The sequence below is a fragment of the Mesoplodon bidens genome, assembly GCF_964165515.1.
Source record: "Mesoplodon bidens genome assembly, chromosome: 6".
Classification (NCBI taxonomy): Eukaryota; Metazoa; Chordata; class Mammalia; order Artiodactyla; family Ziphiidae; genus Mesoplodon; species Mesoplodon bidens.
In genome coordinates this window covers 37,629,191-37,654,810 of record NC_138162.1, presented here as the reverse complement: position 1 = coordinate 37,654,810, position 25,620 = coordinate 37,629,191, and positions in this window count along the sequence as shown.

The following is a 25,620-nucleotide window of genomic DNA, read 5'->3' as shown; positions in this document are numbered from 1 at the left end:
CTCTCATTCTGTGGGTTGTCTTTTCACTTTCTTGATGATGTCCTTAAAAGCACAAAAATTTCTAATTTGGATGAAGTCTATTGGCCAGTGAGTTTTGAGCAGAAGTGGTGGATGTCATTTCCTAGGCCAAGTATTTAATTGCCAGTGTGAGAATCCGTAGAGCTCTCTTGAAATGGTGACCAGAAATGTTTGAGTTGGTGGTGGTTCTATCAGCTTGGGTCCCTGGATGACTACAGTGAGCAGAGCTCCCCTGACAACCCATGACAGAAATGTAGCCTGAAACAAATCTTGGTGGTTTTAAGCCACTGAGATTTGGGAATCGTTATTACTGCATAACCAAGCCTATCATGACTAATGCACATGTCTTCTGTAACTTCATTAGTTATCAGAATATTTTCAAATAAGAACTAAAACACTTTAAAAAAGTTAAATGAGTTTAAAATCGTAGCTCTGAACTATCAAGCACTTTATATTGCTTTTCCTATTCGGTCAAGAATTTCGAATAGTCATTTCATGATGTGGGAAAATGTCCTTGAGCTATTAAGTGAGGAAAAATAAGTTTTAAACTTAGACAAAGTGCTAAAATTTCAGCAGTGGTTATGTCTCCCTGTTGGGTTGAATTTTTATTTTTTCTTCAGAGCTTGTCTGTATCTTTACATTTATTTTTATAATTTTATACTCAGAAAAAAATACTAGTCTATTTAAAGAATTTCTACCTTAGAAATGGCATTTACATATATTTATTAGAAAAATTTAGCATGAAAGATGTCTGCCATTCTATACAGTCTTCACTTATTGCAGTACAATTGATGTACAATATTACATAAGTCACAGGTGTACAACATAGTCATTCACACTTTTTAAGGTTATATTCCATTTATAGTTACTACAAAATACTGGCTATATTCCCTGTGTTGTATAATACATCCTTGTAGCTTATTGTATACATAATAGTTTGTACTTCTTCATCTCTTGCTCCTGTCGTGCCCTTCCCCCCTTCCCTCTCCCCACTTGTAACCACTAGTTCTCTGTGAGTCTGTTTTTTGTTATATTCACTAGTTTGTTTTATTTTTTAGATTCCACATATAAGGGGTAGCATTCAGTACTTGTCTTTCTCTCACTTATTTCACTTAGCATAATACTCTCCAAGTCCATCCATGTTGCTGCAGATGACAGAATTTCATTCTTTTTTATGGCTGAGTAGCATTCTTTTGTGTATATATAAATTTCATCTTCTTTATCCATTCCTCTGTTCATGGACACTTAGGTTGCTTCCAAATCCTTGCAGTTGTAAATAATGGTGTTGTGAACATTAGGGTGCATGTATCTTTTCAAATTAGTGTTTTGGGTTTGTTTGTTTTTTTTTATATTTTCCCAGGAGTGGAATTACTGGGTCATATGGTAGTTCTATTTTTAGTTTTTTGGGGAAACCTCCATATTGTTTTCCACAGTGGCTGCACCAATTTACATTCCCACCAACAGTGTACAACTGTTCCCTTGTCTCTACATCCTTGCCAACATCTGTTACTCTGTTTGATAGCCATTCTGACAGGTGTGAGGTGATACCTCATTGTGGGTTTTGTTTGTTTCAGACTGATTAATTACAGCTTTAATGTTTCTTCACTTAGAATAACATTACAGAAGTAAAAAAAAAATACCAGGACAAGGAGGGATGGAGGGGTGGAGAGAGAGAGAAGGGAGGGGAAAGGAGGGAGAGAAACTAAGACTAGCGTTAAAAAATAAAAAGCTTTTTCTCATAGCTTTTGTGTGGTGTCTTTGAGGTTCTCTATATAAAGTATCATTTCACTGCACATAGTGACCGTTTTACCTCTTCCTTTCCAATTTGGATAACTTTTACTTCTTTCTCTTGTCTGATTGCTGTGACTAGGACTTCCAATACTATGTTGAATAGAAGTGTTGAAAGTGGGATTCCTTGTCTTGTTCCTGAATTTAGTGGGAAAGCTTCCAGCTTTTCACCATTGAGTATTATGTTGGCTGTGGGTTTCTTGTAAATGACTTATTATGTTGACATGTGTTCCCTCTATACCCACTTTGGTGAAAGGTTTTTTTTTTATCATGAATCGATATTGAATTTCATCAAATACTTTTTCTGCATCTATTGAGAAAATCATGTGGTATTTGTCTTTTGTTGATGTGGTGTATCACATTGACTGATTTGTGTATATTGAACCACGTTTGCAACCCTGGAATGAATCCAACTTGATCGTGGTGTATGATCCTTTTTATGTATTGTTGAATTTGGTTTCCTAATACTTTGAGGATTTTTGCCTCTTTATTCATCAAAGATATTGGCCTGTAATTTTCTTTCTTTTTTTTGGTAGTGTCTTTGTCTGCTTTTGGTATCAGGGTGATGGTGGCTTCATAGAATGAACTGTGGAGTGTTCCCTCCTCTTCAGTCTTTTGGAATAGTTTGAGAAGGATAGGTATAAGTTCTTCTTTGTATGTTTTGTAGAATTCCTCAGTGAAGTCATCTGGTCCTGGATTTTTGTTTGTAAGGAGTTTTTTTCTTAGAGATTCTATTTCACTTCTAGCAATTGGTCTGTTCAAATTACCCATCTCTTCTTGACTCAATTTTGGCAGGCTGTGTTTCTCTTAGACATTTCTTCTAGGTTGTCCAATTTTTTGGCATATAACTGCTCATAGTATTCTCTTATGATTTTTTGTACTTCTGCTGTTATTTCCCATTTCATTTCTTATTTTGTTTTTTTGGATGCTCTTCTTTCCTTCTTGGTGATCCTGGCTAGAGGTTTGTCAATTTTGTTTATCTTTTTTTAAAAAACAGCTTTTGGTTTTCTCGATCTTTTCTATTCTTTAAATTTCTGTTTTGTTTGTTTCCTTTCTGATCTTTGTTATTTCCTTCCTTCTGCTGAGTTTGGGTTTTGCTTGTTCTTTTTCTAACTCTTTTCGGTGGTAGGTTAGGTTGTTTGAGGTTTTTCTTGTTTCTTCTTTCTTGAGAAAGGCCTGTGTTGCTATGAAATTCCCTCTTAGAACAGTTTTGCAGCATCCCATAGATTTTGTGAGGTTGTGTTTTCATTGTCATTTGTCTCTGAGGTATTTTCTGATTTCCTCTTTGATTTGATCATTGACCCATTGGTTTTTTAGTAGCATGTTGTTTAGTCTCCATGTGTTTATTTTTTCCTCATTTTTTCTCTCTGCGGTTGATTTCTAGTTTCATACCATTGTGGACAGAAAAGATGTTTAAAGTAATTTCTATCCTCTAAAATTGTTGAGGCATGTTTTGTGACCCTGTATGTGGTCTATTCTAGGGAGAGTTCCTTGCATGCTTGAAAAGGATCTGTAGGAATGGGAAAATCACCATAGGAAAGGCAAATATATAAAAGAATTGAAGATTACTTAAGCCAGTACATAGGTTAAAAAACAATAAAAAAAATTTTGTAAAAGTGATTATAACTACAATTAACAACAAAAGGATAAACCTGAAGATGTAAAATAGGACATCAAAATCATAAAATGTTGGGGAGGGGAGTAAAAAAAATGTAGATCTTTTGGAATGTGTTTGAAGTTATATGACTATCACTTGAAAGCAAGTAGATATAGTTATGGGTTAGCATGCTTGAAAACCAGGGTAGCCACAAATCAAAAGCATGCAGTAGATTCAAAAGCCAAAGAGAAAGGAACTCAAGCATAATACAAAAGAAAACCATCAAATCACAAAAGGAAAAACCAACTGAAGAAGAAATGAACAAATAAGAACTACAACATCAACCCTCAAAATCTTCTGGTGATCCGTGAGGGGCTTCCTATAGCACCACCTATTGTAAAACATGAATAAACAAGAGGATGTTCTTTATCTTTAAAGTTGAAATGCTTTACAAGGCTCTGAGAACTGGTGGAAAGGATTTGAGAACTTTCTCATCTCCTTTAAATCACTGGACATAACACGTCTTTAAGTCCCTTCAATTGTTTTTCCTGAATTTTAATTTTCTAAAATTTCCATTACGTTCCTCTAACTGAAACAATTGCTTAATCTCTGATATTTTCCACTGTGATATACCTCATTCTGTTAAGAAAATAACATGCACACATACTACCAACTTTTATTTATAATAACAAAGCTCCAATGATCTTTTTTTTTCTTTTAAGTCACTTAGGAGCACCAAAAGGAAAGATGACTATGATGGATTGAACATATAAACATGAAATCCACAAATGAGGTGTCTAACATAATGCTGTACATTTTGATGTCTACATGTGTTTTCCCCTTAAAGATGACTTACATCAAGATGTCTTGATGCACTGCATCAAGATGGCAAAGTTAGCCCCAAATCCATTAAAGTATGGGGCGGGGGGTGCTTTAAAACCCTAAATAAGAATATTTGTCAATGAGAATATCTTTCAAGCAACTCCACTTTACAACTGCAGAACAAAAATCTTACTTTACAATGCTAACATCTAGCGGTCACCATCTTAACCAAATGACTAAAGAATCCCCAATAGTGGGACAATATGAGATTATATGGCTCTTTATGAGTTGCAACATGAAGTACCCTGCAACACCCATGACCAGTTCTAGTCAAAAATGTTTAACTTGAAGTTAATCAAGCCTTTAGCTCCACTTTACAGGAAATTCAAGGGATACAGGAACAGATTAAATAGCACTATGAAAAAAACAGACAAATCCAGAAGGTGGGCCATTATAAAAAAAAAAAACTGGTCTATTTTCAAAGAGTCCATACAATTGCAAGGGTGGGGTGAAGCAGTGATGTAGAGAAAAGTGGGAGAATTTGCGCAGGGGCCTACTGATCATTGATCTGTTATTTGAAGTTTCTAATAAAGGTTTACTATGGCCAATAGGGTTTTGATAGATGAGGTAAAGAACTACATCTTGCCTTTCCTTTCATTGTTTCCCCTAGCAACATCAGCTAGAAAGAAGCCTGTCCAAGGTTTAAGAAAGTCAACTTCTATTTGACTTAATATCTTCATCAACAAGGTAACTACGTTAGTCCCATGATTTGGAAAAGAGTGCAAAGAGCCAAGTGTAATAGTAGCATAGGGCATGCAGTAGTAGAGCACTGAGTGGTCACTTTAACCTCCCCTCACCCCAGCCACCCTCCAAGTACCCAGTGAACCCCAGAAGCATGGAATCAGATCTGGTTCCAGTGCTCATCACCTCACAAACTCAAAACAAATTTCTCCCCTCCCTCTCTGAGACCCACTCCACTTTTCCTTTTAAGCCCTCAAAACACAGAATCAGACCGTTTTCCCTTTTTCAGGAAATGAGGCTACTCACCTGCCTCCCCCAAAGGGAGGCTACACTTAGGGATTCCAGTGGAAGCCCTCTCTAACCTAAGGAATTCTTCTAAGGAACCTGCTTCTAAGATCTGCAGGAGTTACCTTTAATAAATCCAAGGAGTGGAATTGTTAGTCCCTTTTTATAACCAAAGTTTGGTTGGGGCAGAGAACCCACAGATTTAATCTCTGGAAACACATCACCTCTGGCACTATACACCACTACATCATATTTTGAAACATGTTTTTTTTAACCTAAAGAATAATATGGATATCACACCCACTAGGATGGCTATAATAATAATTTTTTTAAAACAAAACACAAGTGTTGAAGACATGGAGACAGCCTCAGAAATTTCAGGGATTCAATTGACCTAAATCCAATGTAACTGGGTTTTTTTCTGATAACTTTATTTAATTTATTTACTTATTTTTGGCTGCATTGGGTCTTCATTGCTGCGCACGGGCTTCCTCTCGTTGTGGCGAGCAGGGGCTACTCTTTGTTGCAGTGCGTGGCCTTCTCATTGCAGTGGCTTCTCTTGTGGAGCACGGGCTCTAGGCACGTGGTCTTCAGTAGTTGCAACACATGGGCTCAGTAGTTGTGGCTCACAGACTCTAGAGCGCAGGCTTAGTAGTTGTGGCACACGAGCTTAGTTGCTCTGCAGCATGTGGGATCTTCCGGGACCAGGGCTCAAACCCATGTCCCCTGAATTGGCAGGCGGATTCTTAACCACTGCACCAACAGGGAAGCCCAATGTAACTGGTTTTAAGTATGCATATCTGGTTATGTTCCAATAGCTCCTTTGAGTTATGTTTTCAGAGATTAGGTTCCAGTTTCTCTTTTATATCTCCAAATAATAAGTCAACAATTGATGGGTAGATATTTCCAAGTGTTACTGGAATAAGGAAGGAAGATCTGAAAATTTTTTTATTGAGGTATAGTTGATTTACAATGTTGTGTTAATTTATGCTCTACAGCAAAGTGATTCATTTACATATATATACATTCTTCTTTTTATATATATATTCTTTTCCATTATAGTTTATCTTAGGATATTCAATATATTCTCTGTGCTATACAGTAGGACCTTGTTGTTTATCCATTTTATATATAAAAGCTTACATCTGCTAACCCCATCCTCCCACTCCATCCCTACCCCAGCCCAATCCCCTTTGACAACCACCAGTCTGTTCTCTGTGTCTGTAAGTCTGTTTCTGTTTCGTAGATAGGTTCATTTGTGTCATATTTTAGATTCCACATATCAGTGATATCATATGGTATTTGTCTTTCTCTTTCTGACTCACTTCACTTAGTATGATAATCTCTAGTTGCATCCATGTTGCTGCAAACGGCATTATTTTCTTTTTTATTATGGCTGACTAGTATTCCATTGTATATATATGTAGCACATCTTCTATATCCATTCATCTGCTGATGGACATTTAAATTTTCATGTCTTGGCTATTGTAAATAGTGCTGCTGCTGTGAACATAGGGATGCATGTATCTTTTTGAATTATAGTTTTGTCTGGATATATGCCGAGGAGTGGGATTGCTTGAGAAGATCTGAAAATTTAAGAACCCATGCCAGACATCTATTATCCAAAAAGAAGTACAAACACACACACACCAAGATAACAATAACTCCTTTGTTCAATACAGTCTTCCTTTGAAAAGTACACAAAAGATATATATATGAAAAGTCCCTTTATATCAGGTTAGGGTATAAGAAGCGACTTCCCACAAAGGTGACTCAGGGCCCAACATTCAAGCCTTCTACCTGCAGATTGTTGAGGATTATGGTCTTTCCTTCCCTGGGTCCCTCTTCTCTGCAATGTTCAAGAAACCATCACTAGGGTAGTTCCTTAGTCATAGAGTCCATAGACTTGGACTGCCAAGTCAGTTTTACCTTTCAAAAAATGCTGATACACCTACTCAATTGTCCTAAGGCCCTGCTTTCCCCAGTTTCTTGCTGTTGTAGGTAAATGGAGTACCCAAGGCACAATGAAACCATCTGAATAGGGCTTCTAGGCCTCTTTTCCCTAAAAATCACTGTGGATAGAGGCTGAGTGGTTTGATGGCAAAATTGAAAGCAAGAGATTCAGTTCTCAATGACACCTATCTAAAGAGAAAATCTATTGATAATGCAGACCAAACAATTTTAAATGTACCATGAATAGGTTATTATATTACTTAATAAACCATTTAATAAGAAAGAGTGAATTATAGGAACATATAGAAAAAAGATTTTAATATACTGATGATTTGACATGAAATAGTGACATCAACAAAGATAATATAAAACACTTAATATAACACAAAAAGAACAGCATCCACAAACAGGTTCATGTGTCACTAATTCAAAGATTATGTAATAAACGTCACTGCCCAAGAATAAATGAATTGCCCTGAAATCTTACAGCTCATATTTGAAAGAACTTGTTAAAGTCTCCATATGTGACAAAATCCCAGAAAGTCACAAGACATTACCAATGAGGTGCGAAGTTGAAAGAAACTTTTCTAAACTATCGATTAAAAAGTTATTGTGGGGTTTCCTTGGTGGCGCAGTGGTTGAGAGTCTGCCTGCCGATGCAGGGGACAAGGGTTCACGCCCTGGTCCGGGAAGATCCCACATGCCGCGGAGCGGCTAGGCCTGTGAGCCATGGCCGCTGAGCCTGCGCGGCCAGAGCCTGTGCTCCGCAACGGGAGAGGCCAAAACAGTGAGAGGCCTGCCTGCAGCAAAAAAAAAAAAAAAAAAAAGAAGAAGAAAAAAAAATTATTGTCATGTCAAAAGGTGATCAAAGAGTATGAAACAAATCTGAGGGGGGAAAAGTATTACAGAGATGTGTCAGGCATTTAATTAATAAAAGTATTAAGTAAAATTCAGAAAAATAATTCTGAACTTTGTGATGTTTAAGGAATATTCTTTTTTCACTTGCGAGAGCATTTATTTATTTTAACATCTTTATTGGAGTATAATTGCTTTACATTGTTGTGTTAGCTGCTGCTGTATAACAAAGTGAATCAGCTATACTTATACATATATCCCCATATCCCCTCCCTCTTGCATCTCTCTCGCCCCCTCCCTATCTCACCCCTCTAGGCGGTCACAAAGCACCAAGCTGATCTCCCTGTGCTATGTGGTTGCTTCCCACTAGCTAGCTATTTTACATTTGGAGTGTATATATGTCAATGCCACTCTCTCACTTCGTCTCAGCTTACCCTTCCCCCTCCCTGTGTCCTCAAGTCCATTTTCTACATCTGCATCTTTATTCCTGTCCTGCCCCTAGGTGCTTCAGAACCTTTTTTTCTTTTTTTTTTGGATTCCATATATATGTGTTAGCATACGATATTTGTTTTTCTCTTTCTGACTTACTTCACTCTGTATGACAGACTCTAGGTCCATCCACCTCACTACAAATAACTCAATTTCGTTTCTTTTTATGGCTGAGTAATATTCCATTGTATATATGTGCCACATCTTCTTTATCCATTCATCTGTCGATGGACACTTAGATTGCTTCCATGTCCTGGCTATTGTAAATAGAGCTGCAATGAACATTGTGGTACATGACTCTTTTTGAATTATCGTTTTCTCAGGGAATATGCCCAGTACTGGGATTGCTGGGTCATATGGTAGTTCTGTTTTTAGTTTTTTAAGGAATATCCATACTGTTCTCCATAGTGGAAAACAGTGTATCAATTTACAGTCCCACCAACAGTGTAACAGGGTTCCCTTTTCTCCATACCCTCTCCAGCATTTTCTTTTTTCCAGCATTTATTGTTTGTAGATTTTTTTGATGATGGCCATTCTGACCAGTGTGAGGTGATATTGAGGTATATTTTACCAATAGCTTTGTGGAATTTGTTCTTTGCTGTGATTTATTTTCTCATTCTTAATAAGTACTTACTTCAGTGTTTACTTTTATTTGGGTAATTTGGAATTTAGTTAAGGTCCCCCAAATTACATGAGTTTCAGGCCCCACAAAACATTGATTTCAGGGAATTCCCTGGCAGTCCAGTGGTTAGGACTTGGGCACTTTCACTGCCAGGGCCTGGGTTTCATCCCTGATCAGGAAAGTAAGATCCCACAAGCCAGGTAGTGCAGTCAAAAATAAAATGATTTCAATGTGATGTCTAATAAGTTGCTTTCTCTCTGAGCCGAGAAATTAAAGAAGGTCTGTGGGGAAGAGGCAACGGTGACCTTGGCAAAGGGAATAGAGGCTGAACCACAGAGGATCTTGATGCTAAGGGAGTTGAGGGCTTCTCTTCTGCAGAAAGCAGGAGCTGAGGAAGAGTTTTAGGCAAGGGATTACTGTGATCAGAACTTCTGTGAACACTGTGGGAGAGGCTCTGGAGTCGGGGAGACCCTCAGCAACCCAATGCCAGAGTCTAGGTGAGAAAGCATAAGGATCAGCTTATGCCTTTCAGCAGCTGAGGACCCAGCCATGAACTTACCCAAACTTCAGGAGGGACTGTGGCGAGAAGGGTTGCTTCAGGTTATTCCCTTTAAAATGTTTAAGTATCTACTTGCATTTTCTGCCCCCTTTAGATATCTCTGTAGAAATAATTTATTACATGATTCCACAGCTGAATCAGATTGCTAACATAGTTTATCAATCAAGTGTAAACACAGGCGAGTTTACTTCATTTCAATTGTAAGCAATATTATAAAGCTGTTGTAGCTCAAGCATCAGACCACCCTTCGGCCTAACACATAGCATAAAATTGTAAAAAAAAAAAAAAAATTCACAGTATCACTTGTGTAAATCAAATTAGATCCCAATATGCAAGTATGTCTCACACAATGGACAGGTGTTGCTACTACCACAGTCAACCTGGGCCAACTTCCTCTTTTATAAAACAAAATTATCTAGCCGTGTTGATCTGGAATGCCCCTCTGTTTGGAGACATCCCCAAATGGCCACCATTAGCGAAAGGAACATAAATCATTTAGAATTTTTCTCAAAGAGAAACAGATACCTTCAGTAGCCATCTTTCCAAATACCAAATAGATTTGCACTGGCAGAAACATTGTAGGGTAATGCAGATTATAAAATAATGCCCTTAAAAGGATTATTTATTACACAGAAGGGGTATACATTAATTTGATTCAACAGCTAAACGAACGTGTCTCTGGCCTTTATTTGACAATTGCCGAATCCTTTAAGATTTTCATGAAGCGTGAGCAAATGAGAAAGATAAACTCATGCGTAGAAATGCTGAACTTGAGCGACTTTCTGTTGAGTCACAGATCATGTTTTTATTTTTTTATTTTGTTTTATTTTTTTAGAATCTTTATTGGAGTATAATAGCTTTACAATGGTGTGTTAGTTTCTGCTTTATAACAAAGTGAATCAGTTATACATATGTTCCCATATCTCTTCCCTGTTGCATCTCCCTCCCTCCCACCCTCTGTATCCCATCCCTCCAGGCAGTCACAAAGCACTGAGCTGATCTCCCTGTGGTATGCGGCTACTTCCCACTGGCTATCTACCTTATGTTTGGTACTGTATATATGTCCATGCCTCTCTCTCGCTTTGTGACAGGTTACACTCCCCACCCCCCATATCCTCAAGTCCATTCTCAAGTAGGTCTTTGTCTTTATTCCTGTCTTACCCCTAGGCTCTTCATGACATTTTTTTTCTTAAATTCCATATATATGTGTTAGCATGCGGTAGTTGTCTTTCTCTTTCTGACTTACTTCACTCTGTATGACAGACTCTAGGTCCATCCACCTCATTACAAATAGCTCAATTTCATTTCTTTTTATGGCTGAATAATATTCCATGGTATATATGTGCCACATCTTCTTTATCCATTCATCTGATAATGGACACTTAGGTTGTTTCCATCTCCGGACTATTGTAAATAGAGCTGCAATGAACATTTTGGTACATGACTCTTTTTGAATTATGGTTTTCTCAGGGTATATGCCCAGTAGTGGGATTGCTGGGTCATATGGTAGTTCTATTTTTAGTTTTTTAAGGAACCTCCATACTGTTCTCCATAGTGGCTGTACCAATTCACATTCCCACCAGCAGTGCAAGAGTGTTCCCTTTTCTCCACACCCTCTCCAGCATTTATTGTTTCTAGATTTTTTGATGATGGCCATTCTGACTGGTGTGAGATGATGTCTCATTGTACTTTTCATTTGCATTTCTCTAATGAGTAATGATGTTGAGCATTCTTTCATGTGTTTGTTGGCAATCTGTATATCTTCTTTGGAGAAATGTCTATTTAGGTCTTCTGCCCATTTCTGGATTGGGTTGTTTGTTTTTTTGCTACTGAGCTGCATGAGCTGCTTATAAATTTTGGAGATTAATCCTTTGTCAGTTGCTTCACTTGCAAATATTTTCTCCCATTCTGAGGGTTGTCTTTTGGTCTTGTTTATGGTTTCCTTTGCTGTGCAAAAGCTTTGAAGTTTCACTAGGTCCCATTTGTTTATTTTTGTTACAGATCATGTTTTTAAACAAATAATCTTTTATACTAATTAAACTGTCAAAGTATGAATAGAGAAATTGTTCTTTTCAAATATTTGATTGGAAAACGATGACCTATATTTAACAGAATTTGTGATGGATAGTAATACATCGTGGGACACTAAATTATATGCTATTTTAACTATGTAGACAGCATTTAGACTCATCAGAATGCTGAGAAATTTTTCTATGGCCTTGTACTGGGGAGCTTGAATGTGAATAAACACATATTTTCTACTTTAATTTCCCCAAATAAAGCAGATTCTTGGGGGATATTGTCCAAGCTGAAAACAGGCAAAGTTTGTGGGGTACTCATGGCTGATCAGGATGAGCCCTCTGGTCTAAGATCTCAGAAACATGGCGGGGCAGGGGGTGGCTGCAGGCTAAAGAGGATGAGATCAAACCATTTCCACAAGGAGGAGGAGGACCGTGAGAACAAAATCTCTCTCCCTCTCCTGTCTGTGCAGAGTGTCCTCATCAATAGAGGATTGTTTAATCAAACGCACCTTTATATGCCAGGAGTTACTTTCAGTCACATAGTCTTAATTCTGCAATTAGAATGTCCACTTCAATATATTCAACATTTCCATGTTTAGTTCAAAGGTAGGTCTTCTTCCTTCTCCCAGGGCCAAAGCCTCTGTAGGCTTCAAGGGAGAGTGTTTTGCTTTTCCCCACTTCTCCTCTCTCAGATTCCTCAGGGCAGTTTCTGGCCTCTCTGAGATGGGAGCACAGGAAGGGGGAAAGAATAGGCAGGAGTGAAAAGTTCACACTTGGCTGATACTATCCTAAGGTGACTTTGCGCTCTCCGGACTCGACGGCTGTTTAAAGCTGATCCTTTCTCATGGTGGTTCCCCTGAGAGGGTCCACTGACTACCACCCCATGCTGGAGGCGGTACTCCTTTGAGTGGCTTCTTCGTATCTGTAGCCACACCCCCACTTAGCATCTTCCTGTGGTGCATCCCAGCATCTCCCTTGCAAGGCCATCCTCTTGGGCAGGATTCTTTTTAATCTTGGCCAACATTTTCTGCAACCCTTTCTGAGAATGCGTCGGCTTTGCCCTGCCTTTTGGAATAAATGTAGTTATCTTCCAAATGCAGACTCAACTCTATTCCGTGGCCACTTTGGATTTCTTAGCCCAAACTGGCATCTGGATCCCTCTGGATCCCCAACAGCAGAGAATAGGTGTTCAGACCCATCAGATAGACTGCATCTCTGAAGGAGGCCAACCTGGGATGATAGAGCAACGACAGACAAAAAAACCTGGCAGAGGGCTTCCCTGGTGGTGCAGTGGTTGACAGTCCGCCTGCCGATGCAGGGGACACGGGTTCGTGCCCTGGTCCGGGAGGATCCCACATGCCATGGAGCGGCTGGGCCCGTGAGCCATGGCCGTTGAGCCTGTGCGTGCGGAGCCTGTGCTCCGCAACGGGAGAGGCCACAACAGTGAGAGGCCCGCCTACCCCCCCCCCCAAAAAAAAGAAACAAAAAAACCTGGCAGAACAGACCAGGTGAAATCACCAAGCCTAGAGTTTGGAATGAGCAGTCATTCTAAGCACAGGGTATGATTTCCAGGATTTGATCAGGAAAAGGAGAGAGCTCGAGTACAAAACAAAGAATTCTTTCACTAGAGACCCAACTGACAGGTGTTCTGTAAGAAACACATCTCTCCTCTACTTATTTTTATCCCAGGATTCCAAGAGGATAAGTGATCCTAATATAAGTAACACTTGGGTTATATTTGCAAGGATCCCTGGAAATGGCTAGGATTATTTGGGGAGCTGTTCCTAGGAAAATAATGTGCTTCAGGCTAATAAACCACCAGGGGCCTAGAGCATGCAACCTTGGAGCAATATTCTATATCTGAGAGTGGACTCCAGGAGGGTAGAGATTTTTACCTGTTTTGATTGCTGCTGTATCCCCAGAGCCTAGAATATTTTTGTGTAGTGAAGAATTAACCCTGCCCAAAGAGAATTCTGGCCTTTGCCCTCAGTTACTAGGAGGTGATCTCTAGGCTTTTAGAATATCCTACCAGAGAAGAGTGTCTTTGTTTACCTAGGAGCCTTGGGCCACTCAAGACAGTCTAACAGTGTGATGTATGATGGGGGTTTGGGGCCATGCAGTATTACCTTGGACTTCAGAGGGACTCAAAACTACAGGTCAGCCACATGGGCTGTGAACCATGTCTGCGTAATGGAGCTCCAATAAAAAGTCTGGACACCAAGTCCCAGAAGAGCCTCTCTGGTTGGCCATACTCCATGCATATTGTCATTCATTTTAGCCAGGAGAGTGCTCTCCATGACTCCCCTGGGAGAGGACTACTGCAGGCTCTGCTTTTGGAACCTCCCTGGACTCTGCCCTATGCATCTCTTCTTCTGGCTGATTTTAATCTGTGTACTTTTTCTGTAATAAAGCATAATTGTGAGTATTACAGCTTTCAGGGAATTCTGCAAGTGTTTTGAGTGAATTAGCAAACCCGAGGGTGGACTTGGGAACCCCCCGAACTTTTCCTTGTTGTCAAAAGTGAGGGTGATCTTGCAGGCAGTTTCTCTAACATTGCAAGTGCTTTGCACCAGCAGATGTTCAAACAGTGTTCACTAAATGAAGGAAAGGATGGAGGCATTTCTACATACCAACTAAGGAAGCCATGCCAGTTACCTAAAGATAGTGTCTTCTCAAATATAGCATAATAAAGTTTCGTGTTTACATGATTTGCACAACAAAATTAGACTTTATAATCCTGTGTGTGTTCTTCCCAAGTATACTTGGATTTTGCTGGCCACATCTTAAACATATTTCAATTCCCACATTACTTCAAAAAACCAAACACCAAGCAGATTTCTGCCTGAAGAGTGGGAAAAACAGCACTGTTATAATCCTCTTTACAGAGCGTTGGCAGGGTTGAGGCTGGCCCAGAAGGAAGGTGCCACTGTAGGTCTTCCTCTGGCGCTACTCCAGCGTGGACACCTAGAGAGCAGCTGGCCACAGGAGCGACGCACCCTCTATGCATGGTTGGCAAGAGCCCCTCGGGTGCACAGTGCATTCTCTAAACCGCTGCCCATGGACAAGATGAGGTCTCTCCTCAGTATGAGATCATGTTATTTATGACCCCAGAAAAGGATAAAGGCTAAAGATGAAACTTTGAGGGCTTCTCCCTACTCTCCCTTCTTTGGAGACCCAGGAAAGGTCTTCTTTGTCTCCTTTGGCAGCTTTGAGTTCAGGGACAGATACATCACCATTAACTGGTTACTCTCCATAGGCATTTCAGGGCTGCAGTTTCTTCTCACAATGTTTTCAACACTGAATAGCTGTGAGGCAGCTGCTATCAAATCATTAGCAGAGAACGGAGTGTTAGTATGATAATGAGGCACAGCCATGGGAGAAAAGCACTTCATATTCCTGATTCCTATCAGCTTTTTAATGGTCTGGTATATGAGTTTTCTCCCAGAATGCACTTCTGGCCCCAGAAATCATTGAAGAAGGGGAAAAGCATGTGGGGGTTGGTGGTTGGTGGTGGGATGAATTGGGAGATTGGGATTGACATATATACACTAATATGTATAAAATAGATAACTAATGTAAAAAAAAGAAATCCCTGAAGAAGTATTGGCTCCCTTATCCAGACCTGGGATCACCGGCCTTTCAACCTTTCGATCCCCCGGTTTGATCAGATACACTCAGGTGATGCAAAATTTTGCCACATATACCCATAGTCTCTTTCCAAGAATTCCTACTTCATTTCCGGAGCTGTAGACCCAACTTCATGTTTAAACTTCCCTAGTGGGTCAATTCTGCATGAATGTAATCCAGATATTATTACGTGGTGCTTCTAGCCCTTTAAGTTCTAGAGAACACTGGCTTGAACCCCCCTTCTAGAGTCTATGGGAGTCCAAGGCTTCTTCAACATTTCCTGCAAATACCCAGAGAGTACATTCTCATGCTCACTCAGCTTCCATGCTCCAGCCTCCTCGTGGGCTGCTCCTTCTATGCTTTTCACAGCATTCCCAATTACACAAACAACTTAAGTGTTTTGTATTTTCTTTAAAATTCGGAGCAAGTTACTAATGGAAGCAACCTCACTTGATATCTCCATTGAACTTGACATATCTCCATTCTTTAAAATATCCTTTAACTATCAACTACATAGAACACCCCGTGTGATCATACCACCTCGCTCCATCCTTTCTTTTCCAACCTCTCCAAACAAAGTTCATTCTTTATTGCAGCAGAGCAATCATTCCACTTGGTTGCCGTGGTTCTTGCTATTGAGTCCCATTTCCTACCAATCAGTTTATCAAGATGTTTTCCTAAACAAAAGACAGTTCTCTGCCTGATAAGAATCCTTGTGTAATCAATTAAAGTGTTTTCTTCATTTCATAAAGAACTACAGTTTACCCTTGAACAACGCGGGGGTTAGGTACGCCCACCATCTTGCACAGTAGAAAACCCACATAAAACTTATAGTTGGCCCTCTGTCTTCACATTTCCCCCATATACTTTGTTCCTCTGTATACGTGGTCCCACATCCATGTATTCAACCAACATGGATCATGTAGCAACGTAGTATTTACTATTGGAAAAAATCCTGGTACAAATGAACCCATGCAGTTCGAACCCACTTTGTTTAAGGGTCAACTGTATTTTGGCACTATTGGGTTCAGTCAACCAGTGATCACTCCTGATCATTGCTCATTCATGGAGATGGACACTGTTTTATAGTGGGTTCTCTGGAGACAGACTCTGATACAGAGAACTGCTTGTAGAAGGTTTATCGAGGAGTGTTCTTGGAGGTACCCTGATAAGGATGGCAGTGGCCCCTTCTAGACATGCAAAGCTAAATTACAGGGTTGGGAAGCACATATGTGTGTGAATTTGGTGGGGCACAAACCTTCAGATTTCAGGGCTTTGCCCCTCCCAGAGGCAAAGTCTAATTATGGCAGCCACCCCCCAAGACCCAGCCCAGTCAGGGGAGTGGCCCTTCTGCCCTCCTGGCTTGCTCCCCTTCCTGGCTTTACCTTCCTCCATGGCATCCTGTATGTTGTGCTTATTCACCTCAAATGCTAGTGTTGATGGCTGACAGCTCTCAGCTGAGTCCCCTGTGGGAGCTGGCTTCAGCTGAAGAGCTGCCTAGCCCAAAGTCTCGCCCCCTTCTCCCCAGGGCAGCCTGAATCGAATGGCTGGTCAATCTTGTGGGGAGGGGAGCATAAAGGCTTGGTCCCCTTGCCTCAAGGTGGGACAGCCCTGAAGGATCATCCAAGCTGCCCATAAAATCAGCTGAGCCTTTATTGCAACCACATGGAAATTCAACTCCGTCCTCTGAGCCCCTTCTCTTATTCCCCAACGGGCGTTCATCCCTAGAGCACCCCACAGTAAACCTCATGCACACAATTCCTGTCTCAGAATCTGCTTCTTAGGAACACAACCTAGGCTATTTTTATTTTTCTTATTTTTAAGTTAATTATTTATTCATTTTTGGGTGTGTTGGGTCTTCATTGTTGTCCGTGGGCTTTCTCTAGCTGTGGCGAGCAAGGTCTGCTCTTTGTTGCAGTGCGCCAGCTGCTCATTGCGGTAGCTTCTCTTCTTGCAGAGCACGGGCTCTAGGCGCACGGGCTTCAGTAGTTGTGGTGCGTGGGCTCAGAAGTTGTGGCTCATGGGCTCTAGGCATGCAGGCTTCAGGATTTGTGGCACACGGGTTTAGTTACTCCACCGCATGTGGGATCTTCCCAGACCAGGGCTTGAACCCACATCCCCTGCACTGGCAGGTGTATTCTTAACCACCACACCACCAGGGAAATCCGTGGACTATCTTTAGAAGTTGAGAATGTTTGTCTTATTTTTAATGATTAAAAAAAACTTAAAATTTTTATTAACCCTAAATGTCATATAGGTTAAATTATTTCTCAGTTCATTCTTATCTTTTGCAAAACAAGGTAAGGAAGCTCTGTTGATACCTAAGTGAGATAGAAGAACAAAGAAGATACACCACTGTGAGGTCTGAAGAGGTGAGGGGGTAGGTGCAGCCAAGTGCACATACGTTGGCTTAGGCAGACTTGCTAATGTTAGTCTAGCTATCAGCTTTGCTCTTATGAGCTGTGAGATTTATGTAAAAGACCTTGAAATGTAGTCAGTTCCAACCAGATGATTTGAGACTACTGAACACTGACTGAATGGCCTATAGAGAAGGTGCCAATGGGAAAGCCCCACCATGCACGTGCAACAAACACAGTGCGAGAAGAGAATGAAAAAGTTAGCCTCAGTTCAAGTGGCTTGTGCTTTCTCTGAACTTTACACATATCTCATTCTCGGCAACTCCTATGGAGGGTGTGGTACAAATGAGCCCCCTCCAATGTGACTATGCAGATTTTAGACTGTTGACCTGCACCCTGAACCTACTTTCAGCTTCAACTCTCAGTCCCCAACATATAGGGTCCCCAGCTCCTTAGACTGCAAGACACCGAACCCCCCGAGACACCCTTGTACTCCCCTTCTCATCCCAGATTCAACATCTCTGTCACCACTACACACACACACACACACACACCTATTCTTTCCCTGGCCTTGACAGTGCCCCACTTGGCCAGCTGTTTCTGGTCCTCACAGAAATGATTGCTCCTCTCGTATCCTGTATAACTGGACTCTCCTAACCCCCCTTCCCCATCTCTCTCTTCTGAGCCAAGACTTCATATCTGATATGGAGGAGATTGTCGGTCCCAATCCAGGTCACTTGCAAACTCCTGAACTGGAGGCTCCCATGTCCGAGCCCTTCTCTCAGAACACAATAGGTGCTCCAGTGTCTTGGTCCTCAAAGGTGGTAAGATGGTGAGAGATTGAGCCCTACTCTCTTATCTCTAAAAAACAAACAAACAAACAAAAACAACTTAGCCCTCAGCTAAGAAGGATTGAGGTCCGAGGATACCAAAATAGGGTTGTGTGAGCTTGGGTTCAGGGTAAAGAGGGACTGTGAGCTAATAGGGGATTGAAGAGAATTCCCATATTGAGGGGGGTGAACCAGTAGAAAGAAATTTCTCCCACACTGGGAGAGAATGAGTAATTGTTTGTCCTCTGGACCCAACCCCATAAAAAGTCTAGACTTGGGCTTGCTGGTCTCCTACATGACAGACGGACAGGAGTCAAGAATCTCTGATTTCAGGAAACAATCCGAGTGGGTGTCATTTTCTTGGTGAAAAGTGGTAAGTTTGGGAAAACTTACATGATGTTTTCCTAAGACGTGCAGTGGAAAAGTATTTCTGTTTGAGTAATTTAAAAGCTCAAAAATGTCTAGAAAACAAGATATTCTCCCATAGGGTGCCTTCTTCCCACATAATTCCTCATCTACATCTGGCCCATCCTACTTTCTTCCCTGACCTTCTCTAGTTCAGAGTGAGGCCAGCCCCTGCATCTCTTCTTTTTACCATAAGATCTTGATCCATTATTTGTTGTCTCTCCGTAATAATTCTTCAACCAGTTCCTTTCCACTGGCTCTTTCCCATTAGCCTAAAATCCTTCCCAATAACCACACTTGAAGGCCAGGGATGCCACGTTGCACAACTCTACAAGGCACCATTGACATCATCGTCTATGTAAATGGCGCCCCCTCCCCCCACCCACTGGAGTTGAGCAGAGCACATAATCTCAATAAATTGAACAATGATGAATGGGAAAAGGAGCATTTCCTCTGCTCACTAGGCAGCGCTCTAGCAATTTTCAACTACCTGCTCTAGCAGTGACTCAGAGGTTCCATTCAGTGAGCTCACTGCCATTTTCTTAGCAAAGTAAACCTTTTAATGACAAGGGTCCTTGGATTATAGAGTCAGATTCTCAAAGAAGTTTTGAGTTTGCATAGTCCTCCCTTAGAAAATCTTACAGTGGAAAGAGTATAATTCCCACTTTAAACAACTCAGTCAGCGGTTCAGTCGTTTCTTTGTACAGTCAATCAAGAAGCACTGATTGAGCACCTCCTATGTATCAAGCACTGTGCTCCATGCTGAAGATTCAGGTGAGGATAAAAAGAAAACATGGAACTTTCAGGCATCAAAAATTCACACAAACACCATTAAATTATAACAGTGGAAAGAACTACCGATTAGAAGTACATAGTGTTATGAGAACATCTAATAGACCTAAACAAGAAGTTCAAGGAAGACTTCCTTGAGAATGGGATGGTTGAGTTAGTATTTGAAGGGAGAGTAGACGTTGCTTACATAAAATGGAAGAGAAATGTCTGAAGCAGAGAAAAAAGCATGTTGTAGGGCCCTGTGGGGAGTTCAAGGAAGTGAATGATGAAAACCAATGTGGCTGGACCACTGTGAGCAAGGAGGAGGGTCAAGTGAGATGAGACTGGAGGGGTAGTAAGGCCCTACCTGGTAAGCCTTCAGGCCATAATATGGATTTGGTCTTTATTCTAAGAATAACTGGAAGTCATTGAAGTGTTGTAAGCAGGCAAATGACAGGATGGTATCTGTGCTTTAAAGGAATCACTTTGGCTGTAATGTAGCTAATGTGTTGGAAGGGCCTTTGAGATGTGGAAAACAAGTTGGGAGATTACTGAAATAGATCAGGGGAGAGAAGCCAGTGGCTTGTACAGAGGTGGGTTTAAAAAGCTTTCTTAGAAATTCCTTCCTTATATCAAAGTCAGACATGTCCAGTGGCCCCAGCTCTTTCTCTGGGGCCACAAAGAACAAGCCAACTTCACATCAACATGGTAAACCTTTAAGGAGATGAAGGAATGCTTTGTGCCACCACCCCTTTGACTCTGCCCCATCTTACCCTCATCACTTAATCTCCTTTCTTGTTTAAAAAGCATGATTCCTTTAACAGATCCTCAGATGACCTGAATATGAATTCCCTTTGCCCTCCTCACTGCCCCTCCCAGAACAGTCTCAGGTGGTCAATAAAGACTAAATCCCTCAATGAGCCAAAGCTTCTGGAGATTAAGATGAATACAAAAGTTAGGATTGAGATGTTAAATGCTGATGACAGTATGAAAATAAACAAGGAAGAGTTAAACCTACAACTGTCAGCTAGAAAAATCATATATTAACTTCTGACTTCTCCATCAGGCTGTTGATAATAGAAATCAACATTTCTTGAGACTTTAAAAAACATATTACGTGCCTTAACTCATTTAGTCCTCACAACAACCCTTGAGGTAGGTCCTAAGATTATTACCATTTTAGAGATGAGAAAACTAAGGTATGAGAGACCAAGGTTATACCATCAGGAAGCATCAGAGCCTGGACTCAAGCACTAATGTGACTTCAGGGACTATGCTCTTAGCCACAACACTACACTGCCTTCCAGGCCAAGGAAAACTATCTTTGAACTTTTAGAAGGGAAAATAAACATGATGAAAAGGAATTAAAGCCCAAAGTTAGAGAAGAAGATAGCTCAAGAGTTTATAATGACTTGATTTAATCCTAATCTAAAGGCCAGATGAAAAATATTTTAAGACACTGAAAGAACAGTCAGATCTAAACCCAAAATAATAATTGGTCATCTTTAAGAAATATGGAAGATGATTAGAGATGTCCAGTATATGGTCAGGCCACTCAAGATGGCTGTTTAGTCTTAGTACATGCCCTGCTCCACCAATCCCTGCTTTCCTGTTCCCTACTCACAGAAGGTGCTTAGCCCCCTGCCCCAGCTAGTGATTGTTCAAATCCTTAGGCCAGACCGGCTCCACCTGCTAGCTTATTGAAGGGAAACATCTGCCCATGTGGTGGTTGTTAATCTGAGGGGCTGTGAGGGACATGCCCCTGCTGCTGGTTACCCTGGTAACTAATGAGCTAATCTGACATCAATTCCCCGTATAAATGGTAGCCTCTCCCCTAAGTAGCAAAGTTTGTTGCCATTGCCTGCCTGCCTGCCCCCACCCCTGTGGGGTGTTGCTCCAGCACCTTTAGCTTCAGACGTGTAAGTTCCCCCTGTCCAACAACTTATTGATGTCTCTGTCGCTGTCTCCAGGTTCTTTCTTTGGTCTCGAGGCTGGGCAGCTACAAGGCTTGTTGGCCTGCGAGGTGCAGCCTAACAACTGCCATAGCAGCCGGGAGGCCGAGGAAACTCCTGTGAGCGCCGAGATGTTGGGAAATAAGGATGGGAAATGGAAAGAGGCGGGGGTGCCCTGAGGTGGCCGACTGCTGGCAAGTGGGGCTCTGTGGCAGCTGACCACCATAAAATGTGTCTTCCTCTTCCATTACATTGATGATATACTGTTGACCTCAGAGTCCCTTGCAAGTTTAAAAGTCGCAGCCCTGTGCTCATGGCTCATCTGACTGCACGGGGTTGGCTGGTGAGGACAGACAAAACGTCAGGACCTGGGTTATCTGTAAAATACAAGCATACCCCTGACCCACCACCCCTAAACAATTATAGACATAGGCATCAGGGATATTAACTCAGGGACAGGCTTGTGAATGGGACACAGCCAGTCGCCCAAAAGGGTTTGGATGAAGTCTGTGGCAACAGCAAAATAATCAAAGTACCCTTGGGCTTCTGGTCTCAGCTATGGGAGGGGCCGAGCAATGATATATGTGATGGAAAAGAGCTATATGCCGCCTACAATGTGTTACCGCAGGTGGAAGACATTACAAAAGGCCTACCCGAGTTGTCGAGCTATGCGAGAAACCATTCTTTGGGGCCTAGAGCAGCTGTGTAACAATACGGGACCCCCATGAACATTGACAGCAAGCCACTTTACCGGCCAACTGTCAGGACCATAACTTACTTTTGCCTTTGCCACAGGATCTACCCTCAGGGGAACATGTTATAAAATGGCCCTGGGACTGGCAGATAAGTTCCAGGTGGTGTGGGTTTGCTGCCCCGTGGGGAACAGGACCGGAAAGGGACTGACAGATCTCATCTCTCTCCTACCTGGCCCCGCCTGAGATTACTAAGGTAATTTATAAGGGACCCTCCTGGAGAAAGCCACCATCACGTTAACCTTGTGATTTGTTGTTACACGGCTGCTCCAGTATTCGGCTCCAGCTGTGGGGACTGAGGGTGGACAGGCGGTGTGGTCCTGCAGGCCAGGACAAAAACCACAGGCAGGGGTGGTGGTATCTCAGAATACTGTTACTGTGGTATTTGCTTACTGGTCCTCATCTTCCCTGTATTATGATTGTGAAACATCTGACATGTCCTCCCTAGTCTGAGTGGAGGGAATCTGTCTGTGGACTGGGGGACCATGGTGGCCTCACTGTGAAATGAGTCTGATTGCTGGGTCTATGCGAGATGCCGTTGTCCTCCTCCGGACAAGAAAAATTGACCTGATATGCGCCTGGCTTACTCATTTGTTAGCGGCTGTTAATCTGTCTCGCATTTGCGGTATTTGGTTGCAGTGCATCTCTACATTTCAACCCCAAGGATATAGCGGAAGAGGGGGTGGACCAAGATGGTAAGGGTCGTGCAGAGTATGTAGGGGTGGAGTGTGTTGTCAGGCCACGCAAGATGGCTGTCCGCTTGCTCCTTGTACATGCCCTGCTCCTCCAGTCCCTGCTTTCCTGCTCCCTACTCACAAAAAGGTGCTTTGCCCCCTGCCCCAGCTAGTGATTCTTCAAATCCTTAGGCCAGAGCAGCTTCACCTGCTACCTTATTGAAGGGAAATACCTGCCCATGTGATGGTTGTTAACCTGAGGGGCTGTGAGGGATGTGCCCCAGTTCCTGGTTTCCCTGGTAACTGATAAGCTAATCTTATGTGAGTTCCCCCTATAAATGGTAGCCTCTTTCACCCCGAGTAGTGCTGCCATGCCCTGTCTGCCATCGACATGGGGTGTTGCTCCAGGACCTTTTGCTTCAGACGTATAAGATCCCCTATTTAATAAACCATTGAGGTCTCTGTTGCTGTCTGTGGGCTCTTTTTCTGGCCTGGTGGTGGGGCAACTACAAGACTTGCAGGCTGCAGGGTACAGACCAACACCCAACAAATTAAAAAGAACACCTTTTCAAAACAAAGAATCAATTAGAGAAAACTGACTTTATCTTCAGCTTTCATCTTTCCTCCCATCTGTATTAGTATCTTTTATTATGGACCAGGAAGCACTAAATGGCTTTTGAAAGACTTTGTATTTCTAGCTCTTAACTAATCATCCACTGATTTATTCACAAATACTTATTGAATATCTGCTGAATATCAGATTGCTAGGTGCTGGAGAGTCAAAACAGACAGGGTTCTATCCTCATGAAAATTTCTAGTGAGGAATACTACTTATAAAACAATGACATGAACATGGGCCTAATTAACAAACTCATTCATGTGTTACAATTTAAAGAAAACTGCTTCCAGAGCCATTTCTAATTTGAAATGACAAGAATGTACTATATATTTTTAATGAAATTTTTACAGTGTAAAAATATTTGAAACATTACAGTGATTTAAAAGCTTGGTCATACTCAGAATAAGATTATCTCTAAAATTAGAATAAATTATAAAATTAGATAAGTCATTGAAACACCATTAAGCACACTGATTTTAAAAAACAACAGTCTGGGGGCTTCCCTGGTGGCGCAGTGGTTGAGAATCTGCCTGCCCATGCAGGGGAGACGGGTTCAAGCCCTGGTCTGGGAAGATCCCACATGCCGCGGAGCAACTGGGCCCGTGAGCCACAATTACTGAGCCTGCGCGTCTGGAGCCTGTGCTCCGCAACAAGAGGGGCCAAAATAGTGAGAGGCCGGCGCACTGCAATGAAGAGTGGCCCCCGCTTGCCACAACTAGAGAAAGCCCTCGCACAGAAATAAAGACCCAACACAGCCATAAATAAATTAATTAAATTTTTTAAAAAAACAGTCTGCTCTGAGTCCATTTTTAGAATTGGAGATATAATTTATATACCATAAAATTCATCCTTAATGTAGCCAATGCAGATGTGGTATATTTATACAATGGAATATTACACAGCCATAAAAAATGAAATAATGCCATCTGCTGGAGCATGGATGGACCTAGAGATTCATACTCAGTGAAGTAAGCCAGATGGAGACAAATGTCATATCACATGTGGAATCTAAAAGATACAAATGAACTTATATAAAAAACAGAAATAGACCCACAGACCTAGAAAACAAACCTATGGTTACCAAATGGGAAAGGGGAGGGCAGATAAATTAGGCATTTGGGATTAACAAATACACACCCTGTATATAAAATATATAACCAACAAGGATCTATTGTATACCACAGGGAAATATACTCAATATTTTGTAATAACCTATAAGGGAAAAGAAGAAAAAAATAGATATGTATAACTGAATCACTTCGCCATACACCTGAAACTAACACAACATTGTAAATCAGCAATACTTCAATAAAAGTATACAATGCAGTGGATCTTATATATTAACCAGGTTGTACAACCATCACCATTGTATAATTCCGAAACACTTATCACCCTCAAAAGAAACCCCTTACCATTAGCAGGCTTCCTATTTTCCCCCTCCCTGCAGTCCCTGGCAGGCACAAGTCTATTTTCTGTCTCTATGGATTTGCCTAATCTGCATATAAACTGAATAATAGAATACGGGGCCTCTTGTGTCTCACTTTCACTTAATGGTTTCAAAGTTTATCCATTTTGTAGTGTGTATCAGCACTTCATTCCTTTTTATGGTGGAAGAATATTCCATTGTATGGATAGACCACATTTTGCGTACCTGTTCATTAGTTGACGGACATTTGGGTTGTTTCCACTTTTTGGCTCTTATGAATGACACTGCTATGAACATTTATGTTCAAGTTTTTGAAAGGACATATGTTTTTTTTAATATCTTTATTGGAGTATAATTGCTTTACAATATTGTGTTAGTTTCTGCTGTATAACAAAGTGAATCAGCTATATGCATACATATGTCCCCGTATCCCCTCCCTCTTGCGTCTCCCTCCCAC